Source organism: Tachyglossus aculeatus, chromosome 5 (genome assembly GCF_015852505.1).
Source record: "Tachyglossus aculeatus isolate mTacAcu1 chromosome 5, mTacAcu1.pri, whole genome shotgun sequence".
Taxonomy (NCBI): Eukaryota; Metazoa; Chordata; class Mammalia; order Monotremata; family Tachyglossidae; genus Tachyglossus; species Tachyglossus aculeatus.
In genome coordinates, this window is record NC_052070.1 from 73,510,565 (window position 1) to 73,519,624 (window position 9,060).

The following is a 9,060-nucleotide window of genomic DNA, read 5'->3' on the forward strand; positions in this document are numbered from 1 at the left end:
CCCACACACCCCTAACCCCCCTCCCCCCACACACGCTCTTCAGATTTCTTTTTCACTCGCCACTCCATACTAAAGGTCACTGTCTCCTCCAACGCTTTCAAAAGCCAATCCCCCAAGACTTGATCTGTTTTCATTTTGCATCGTGAGGTTGTGGTTCTGGAGAAGCATCCCAGCCCAGAATCTGTTTAGTAATAAGACTTCATGTATGGATTTCTTCAGTGTGTACCTAGAGATTTTCCCCTAATCTTCCATGACATTAAAATAAGCGTGTGGGGAAGAGAACAGAGAGGGCTGAGAGGCGAGTCAACATCCTTCATCGGCAACACTTTTGGCAGATCTTTATAAATATCCCTTTGTTCCAGGAACCCTGGGAGGGCATCCAATATCTCTAAGACTGTGCTCTCCATGACCATGAGATAATTAATCTTCACAAACCCTTGGAAGAGCCTCGTTCAAGTGTGCCCGACTTACAAGTCAGGGAAAGCAAAAACAGAGGACTTGATCAGAAGAGGGGAAAAGTAGCAGGATTGGAATTTGAACTCAGAGCTCTCGAGTCCAAGGCACTCTGAAAGTCATGGGCCCCACTTAGTGACAAATGAGGGACTAATGGAGGGAGGCCAAGGGACATTTAAAAAGATGTGTTTGACCTTTCCACACAATAGCTTTGAAGGAATGGTAAATAACTAAACCAAGCCCCCTGCTTCTTGTCCCTCTCCTGAAGGCCCTTCTTATGGGTTTGTTGGAGCCTCTGTGACCTCATGGACAGGGCACAAGATTGGGAGTCAGGAGACCTGGGTTCTCATCTCAGCTTCATCACTTGCCCGCTGTGTGACCCTGGACAGGTCACTTACCTTCTTTGTGCCTTAGTTTTCTCATCTGCAAAATGGGGATTCAATACCTGTTCTCCTTACTGTTTAGACTGTGAGCCTTTTATGGGACAGGGACTGTGTCTGACCTGATTACCCTGCATCTACCCCAGTGCTTGGCACACAGTAAATGTGATTATTATTACTGGAGCCCCGCACTGTGCCTGCACCTATTTCTTAGCCTACAACCATCATTTCTTCCTGATGGGGAGGAAAGAAAGTGGCATTGAAAAGAGTGGCCCCTGCGTCCCTTTCCCAGAGAAGCAGTGTGGCCTACTAGAAAGAGCACAGGCCTGGGTGTCAGAGGACCTGGGTTCTAATCCCAGCTCTGCCACTTAATCAATCAATCAGTTATATTTATCTAGTGCTTACTATGTGCAGAGCACCATACTAAGCGCTTGAGGGAGTGCAATATGACAATATAATAGAGTTGGTAGATACATTCCCTGCCCATAGTGACCTTACAGTCTAGAGGGGGAGAACACTTGTCTACTGTGTGACCTTGGGCAAGTCACTTAACTTCTCTGTGGTTTAATTACCTCACTTGTAAAATGGGGATTAAGATTGTTATCCCTATGTGGACTGTTTCCAACCTGATTATCTTTTATTTACCACAGCGCTTAATAGAGTGCCTGGCACGTAGTAAGCGGCTTAACAAATACCACTGTTTGGTATTTGCAACAAGGCCCATCTCCTCTGCTCCATCAATGGAGCCAAGGGTTTGCCCGGCAAGGTGGGGCAGGCTCTTCCCCTTCCCTTGGCAGGGTAGGGTAATTGCCCTGATTGTGCATATGGGCATACTGAGAAAGGAAAAAGCCCCATTACTTCCAAGACAGCTCTACTGGGGATTATATACGTTTTAAAATGAATACAATATCAGGTTCTTTCAGTGCTCTACCTGACTTTCTAGGTCAGCCAATCAGTCAGTCCGTCGATCGTATTTATTGAAGACTTACTGTTCTTGGTAGAGTACGATACAGTAGAGTTGATAGTCAATTGATCAATCAGGGATATTTATTGAGTACTTAACTTTGCACATGGCACTGTACTCAGCGCTTAGGAGAGTACAATGCAGCAGAATTAGCAGACATGTTCCCTGCCCATAACAAATTTACAGTCTAGAGGGGGAAACAGACATTACAATAAATAAAGGATCTGCCAGTAAGTGCTGAGGGGCTGGGGTGGAGTGAATATCATAGTGCTTAAGGGTTATGTGGGGCTGGGGTTGGGGAAGAATCAGAGCATTTAATGTGTACAGACCCAAGGGCATAGGCGACATGGAAGAGAGGGTGAATATTTCCCCAGATAATTTATCAAGTGAAAGTCCTCCCAGTCACACTGTCAGAAACTCACAGGGAACACAGTCTCCTTTTTGGGGAGAAAACTTCCTTTCCATTTCCTCATCCTCTCAAATGTTACTCTTTTAACTACCTCCCTTTCCCAAAATTATCATCTTCTCAGTCTAAGAACAATCCCCCAGAATAATGTCCCATTCAGGTTGTTAACGTTAAAAGAAATGTTCTTCACCTTTCAACACTTCCATAAAAATGACTAAATAAGGATGTTGAGTAAGCAACTTTTTGTTTTCCTTGTCATTCTCCTGGATCACCAAAGAAGAATGAAAGACACCAAAACTTCTTAGAAAGAAAAAGACTAGCCCCTGTTGTATCAATATTCTGATTATAATAATAATACTAATACTGATGGTATTTATTAAGTGCTTACTATGTGCAAAGCACTGCTCTAAGCTCTGGGAGGATACAAGGTAATCAGGTTGTCATACGTGGGTCTCACAGTCTTAATCCCCAAAATCACTCAGCTCACAACTGGCAGAGCTGGTATTAGAACTCATGACTTCTGACACCCAAGGCTGTGCTCTTTCCACTAAGCCATGCTTCAAGTGCCAAGTGCTTAGTACAGTGCTCTACACACAGTAAATGTGCAATGAATATAACTAATGGATTAATAAATGATAATCTCTTTTCACTTGAAATTTTGAATGAGAGTTTGGGGTCATTATAGTATTTAATAAGTGTTTACAATATGTCAAACACTGTGCTAAGCCCTAGGATAGCAAGTTAATCAGGTTAGACATAGTCCCTGCCCCAATTTAAGAGATCAGGAGATCAGACATCAGATCAGACATCAGACATCAGATCAGAGCAGGAAATCAGACATCTCCATTTTACAGATGAGGAACCTGAGTAAGGTTACTGAAATTGCTCATATCTCTAAAGTCCATAAAATATTTGACACATTCCCTGCCCATAATGAAGTTATAGTCTAGAGGGGGAGGCAGACATTAATATTCATTCATTCATTCATTCAATTATATTTATTGAGAGCTCACTGTGTGCAGAGCACTTTACTAAGTGTTTGGGAGAGTATGTTACAATAATAAACAGTCAGTTTCTCTGCCAACAGTGACCTTACAGTCTAAAGGAATATATGAATAGATCTGTATGAATAGAATAGATCTATATGAATAGGTAATTCCCAATATATAATTTTTAAATGTGTACATAAGTCCTGTGGGGTTGTGGGGGGGGGGGGCAAATATCAAATGTCCACAGGTCAGAGATCCAAGGGCATAGATGACATGGAAGGAAGAGCAAGGATGGGGGGAATGGACTTAATCAGGGAAGGCTTCTTGGAGGAGACGTGACCTTAATAATCATTTGAATGTGGAGACTGTGGTGGTCTGGCTTATATGGAGGGGGAGGGAGTTCCAGGCTAGGGGGAGGATGTGGGAAAGGGGTAGGTGGCAAGCTAGATGAGATCAGGGCACAGTGAGTAAGCTAGCAATAGAGGAGCAGAGTGTACTGGAGAGACTGTAGTAGGAGATCAGTGAGGTAGAATAGGATGGTGAGAGGTGTTTGAGTGCTTTAAAACCAATGGTGAGGAGTTTTTGTTTGATAAGGAGGTGGATGGACAACAACTGGAGTTTTTTGAGAGGGGGAGGTGACACGTCCTGAATGTTTTTGTAGAAAAATGATCCAGGCAGCAGAGTGAAGTATGGACTGGAGTGGGGAGAGACAGGAGGTCAGCAAGCTCTGCACATAGTAAGCGCCCAATAAATATGATTGAATGAAGGAGGCTGATGCAGTAATCCAGGCAGGATAGGATAAATGACTATATTAACATGGTAGCAGTTTGTATGGAGGGGAGATAGGGGATTTTAGCGATGTGGTGAAGGTGGGGCAGACAGGATTTGGTAACAGATTGAATATGTGGGTTAAACGACAGAGAGGACTCAAGGACAATGCCAAGGTTATGAGTTTGAGATAGGGATGATAGTGGTGTTTTCTGCAGTGATGGAAAAATCAGGGGGAGGACAGGGTTTGGGTGAGAAGATAAGGAGCTCTGTTTTAGACATGTTGAGGTTAAGGTGTGGGCAGGAAATCTAAGTAGAGATGTTCTGAAGGCAAGAGGAAATGCAAAATTGCAGAGAAGGAGAGAGGTCTGGGATGGAGATGTAGATTTGGAAATCATCTGCATAGTGATAGTAATTGAAGCCTTGGGAGTGAATTAATTCTCCAAGGCAGTGGTTGTAGATGGAGAATAGAAGGGGACCTAGAACTGAGCCTTGAGGGACCCCTACTGTCAAAGGGTGAGAGGAGAGAAGGAGCCAGCAATAGAGATTGAGAAGGAGCAGTTAGAGAGATAGGAGGAGAACCAGGAGAGGCCAGTGTCAGTGAATCTAAGGTTGGATAAAGTTTCAAGGAGAAGGCGGTGGTCTAATAATAATGATAATAATGGTGGAATTTGTTTAAGTGTTACTATGTGCCAAACACTGTTCTAAGCACTGGGGGCGGGGGGAGGATACAAGGTAATCAGTTTGTCCCACATGGGGCTCACAGTCTTAATCCCCATTTTACAGATGAGGTAACTGAGGCACAGAGAAGTTAAGTGACTTGCCCAAAGTCACACAGCTGACAAGTGAGATTAGATTAGCTGAGATTAGAACCCATGACCTCTGACTCCTAAGCCCAGGCTCTTTCCAATGAGCCACGCTGTTTCTCTAAGAGTCAAAAGCAGCTGAGCAGTTTAGGAGGATTAGAATAGAGTAGAGATCATCAGATTTGGTGAGAAGAAGGTCATTAGTTATCTTAGAGAGGGCTGTTTCTCTGGAGTGAAGGGAGAGGAAGCCAGATTGGAGGGGCTCTAGGAGAGAACTGGGAGAAAGGAAGTGGAGTCAGCCAGTGTAAACAACTCTCTCAAGAAGTTTGGAGACAAATAGTAGGAGAGAGATGGGGTGAGAACTGGAGGGAGCTGTGAGGTCAAGGGAGGGTTTTTTTAGGATAGCGTCTTTGAAAGCAGTGGGGAAGAAGCCATTGGAGAGTGAACAGTTGAAGATGGCAGTCAAGGACGGAAAGAGGGAGGGGGCGAGTGTTTTAAAAAGGAATGAAGGGATGGGGTCAGAAGCACAGGTGGAGAGGGTAGATTTAGAGAGGAAGCAAGAGTTTCCATCTTGAGTTACTGCAGGGAATAATGGGAGAATTGAAGAGAGTGAAGTGGGAAGGGGACTGGAGAAGTGGAAATTTTAGGGAGATTATTCCTGATGGTTTCATTTTGTCAATGGAGTATGCAGCCAGATCACTAGGGAAAGAGATGGTGGGGGCAGGAGGACAGGAGACTTGAGGAGGGAGTTAAATATCTGGAACAGCTGGTGGGGGCAGTGAGTATAGGAGTGAATTAGGAAGAAGTACTATTGTTGAGCAGTGGAGAAGGCCAGACTGAAGTAGATAAAGAATGAATTTAAGGTGGACAAGGTCAGAGAGATGTCTGGATTTCTTCCAACATTGCTCCACAGCTTAGGCACAGGAGGGGAGGAGTCTGTGCAGGTGATCCAGACTTGTTTCTGTGGAGTGAAGGGGGTAGAAGCCAGATTGAAGGGGCTCTAGGAGAGAATTGGAGGAGATGAAGTGGAGACAGCAGGTAAAGAACTCTCTCAAGAAGTTTGGAGAGAAATGGCACAGAGTAGGAACTTAGTAAATATACCATACCACCCTCTCTAGATTGCAAGCTCATTGTTGGCAGGAAATGTGCCTACCAACTCTATTACATTGTATTCTCCCAACTGATTAGTACAGTGCTCTGCACATGGTAAGTTCTCAAAAAATATGGTTGATTAATTGATTGAGTTGAGGAGATTACAATCCAGTGGAGGAGTTTACCATCTCCTGCCCTTCTTCCTGACTCTTCCAGTGACCCTGATCTCTCTCCAGCTGATCTTTCTTCCCACATTGTCATTCTCCTGCCTGCCCACTGCCCTGATGATTCCAGGATCTTGGGCCCATAACCTCCTACCTCCCTGCTCCTTTGTAATTTTTCCACCTATAGACACTAATCTCATTATGGGCAGCAAGCATGACTACCAACTCTGTTATACTATCCTCTCCCAAACACTTAGTACAGTGCTCTGCAATAGTAAGTGCTCAATGAATGGGGAAGCAGCACAGTCTAGTGGATAGAGCATGGATCTGTGAGTAGAAGCACCAATGTTCTAATCTCGGCTATGCCACTTCTCTGCTGGATGACCTTGGTCTAATCACTGCCTCAGTTATTTCATCTGCAAAATGGGGATTAAGACTGTGAGCCCCATGTGGGATGGGGCCTGCATCAGTCAGCCAGTCAATTGTATTTATTGAGTGCTTATTATATTCAGAGCACTGTACCAAGTGTTTGGGAAAGTACAATATAACAATGTAATAGTCACACTCCCTGCCCACAGCGAGCTTACAGTTTAGAGAGGGAGATAGGCAGTAATATAAATAAATAAATTAAAGATGTGTACATAACTGCTATGGTCCTGGCATGGAGGGAATGAATAAAGGGAGCAAGTCAGGGCAATGCAAGGAGTTGAAGGTTAGGAAAAGAGGGATTAGTCAGGGAAGGGCTCTTGGAGGAGATGTGCCTTCAATAAGGCTTTGAAGGGGGGGAGAGTCATTGTCTATCAGATATGAGGAAGGAGGGCATTCCAGACCAGAGGAAGGATGTGAGTGAGAGGTCTGTGGTGAGATAGACAAGACTGAGGTACAATGAGAAGGTTAGCATTAGAGGAGTGAAGTGTGAGGGCTGGGTTGTAGTAGGAGAGTAGTGAGGTGAGGTAGGCGGGGGAAAGTTGACTTAGTGCTTTAAAGCCAAAGGTGAGGAGTTTCTATGGGTACAGGCCTGATTAACTTGTATCTATGCCAGCACTTAGTATAGTGCCTGGCATGGAGTAAGTACTTAACAAATACCATAAATGTTTTTTTTTAAATGATTGATTGATTGACTGATTCCTTGTTTCTCTTCCTACTCATTTCCCCACCCTGCTCTCTTTCATGTTTGCCCCTGCAACTGCTCCTTCTCTAGACTGAATGGTCCCCCTCTAGACTGTAAGCTTACTGTGGTGAGGGAATGTGTTTACCAACAATGTTATATCATTCTCTCCCAAATACTCAATACAGTGCTCTGCACACAGTAAACACTCAATTAATACCATTGACTGATTTATTGCTTGATAATTAATATTATTATTATTCTATCTCCTCTTCTTTAGTGGAGGCAACAGCTACAGCTACTGTCATTACTACTTTGACCAAAGATTTGTTTCTGTCCAGTCGATGGGCCCAAAATTGAAGTCCTTCCTTAGGCCTACTGAGTGGAGGAACAAAGCCCCCCAAAAGCATGATTTTCCCATTTAATGCAGGAGGTTTGACCCCCTTGATTTAAAGGGAAGAGAGGAGTGGCTGAGTAATCTCAGGAATCTACAGATGCAGACCTGGCCCTCTTCCCAGTTCTTGGGACTCTGGCATCTTTCTCATTCTGAATAAGAAAAGGAAGGAGTGTTTCCCTCCTCTTCCTTTCCAGCACCACTTTTTCCAAAAAGCAGAAAAATAGCCCTTGCAGATCCATGAGGAGTGCTCCCATGTAGTGTATTATTAGATAGTCCTTTTGCTTCCCGCTGAAAAGCTTGCAGAAACAAGACGGCCCTGCAATCCAATTAGCAGAGACTTGCCGATCCCATTAAAGCAGATGCAGCTACCCCATCTATGGAAGGAGGAAAAGGAAATTGGTGACCAGAGCCCTCTGACTAACAAGTACTTCAAAAAGAAACTGAACAGACTCTTCGGCTCCTGCCTGCTCCTGGGTTTTCAAGATTTGGCTATTATTAGCTTCTGTTCATGACCCACAGCCGGTATTGCTGTATGTTCTTAATGCCTCTAGGCCTCTTCACTGTTCTTCCACATCTCCTTTCCCTGTGAATATCCTCTTACCCCTCTTAGCCCCTTGAACCTTTCCTTTCCCAAATCTTTCCCTTCCCAGGGCATACCTTCTGTAATAATAATAATAAAAATAGTATTTGTTAAACACTTATTATGTGTCAAGCACTATTCTAAGCACTGGAGTAGATACAAGGTAATCAGGTTTGACACAGTCCCTGTCCCATATGGAGCTCACAGTCTTAATCCCCATTTTACAGATAAGGTAATTGAGGCACAGAGAAGTGAAGTGACTTACCCAAAGTCACGCAGCAGATGAGTGGTAGGGTCAGGATTAGTACCCAAGTCCTTCTGACTCCCAGGACCGTGCTCTATCCATGAGGTCATGCTGCTTTCATTTCAACTGGCTTCTCTGGACTGATGGCTGACCGGACCAAAAGGTGGTAGTTTCCAGATGACACTGGTGAGACTGCTCTAGAAGCCACCTATGCCTCCTGTTTTAGGCTCATGACTCCCAGCCCTCTAGAAGTCTAGACACCTCCACAGACTTTTAGTTCTTCAGTTTAGTTTTCAGTTGGCTGCTCCTCTGACACCAAGTCTGTCTGGCATTCTTCCAGAGGATGTGCTGGCCTCTTGAGTCAATTTTCCATTTTTTAGTTTCCCCATGCATTATTGGGAAGTGTACTGCCCAGGTAGTGGAATTCTGTGATGGTATTCAATTCTGTTTTGCTGGTGAAAATTTTTGGTGGTGTGTAATTTTCCCAGATGAAGAATGGTACAAAATAGACAGGTTTTGGTAACAGGCAAATAGGATGACAGTTATAAAAACTTAAAATCCAAGAGGATACTGCATGCTTCTGAGTAGCTTTTGAAATCCTCAGGCTTTCAATCCAATGAAAGATGAATCTATCAATCACATTTATTGAGCACTTACTGTGTGCAGAGCACTGAACTAAGCACTTGGGAGAATACAATACCTTGTCCAC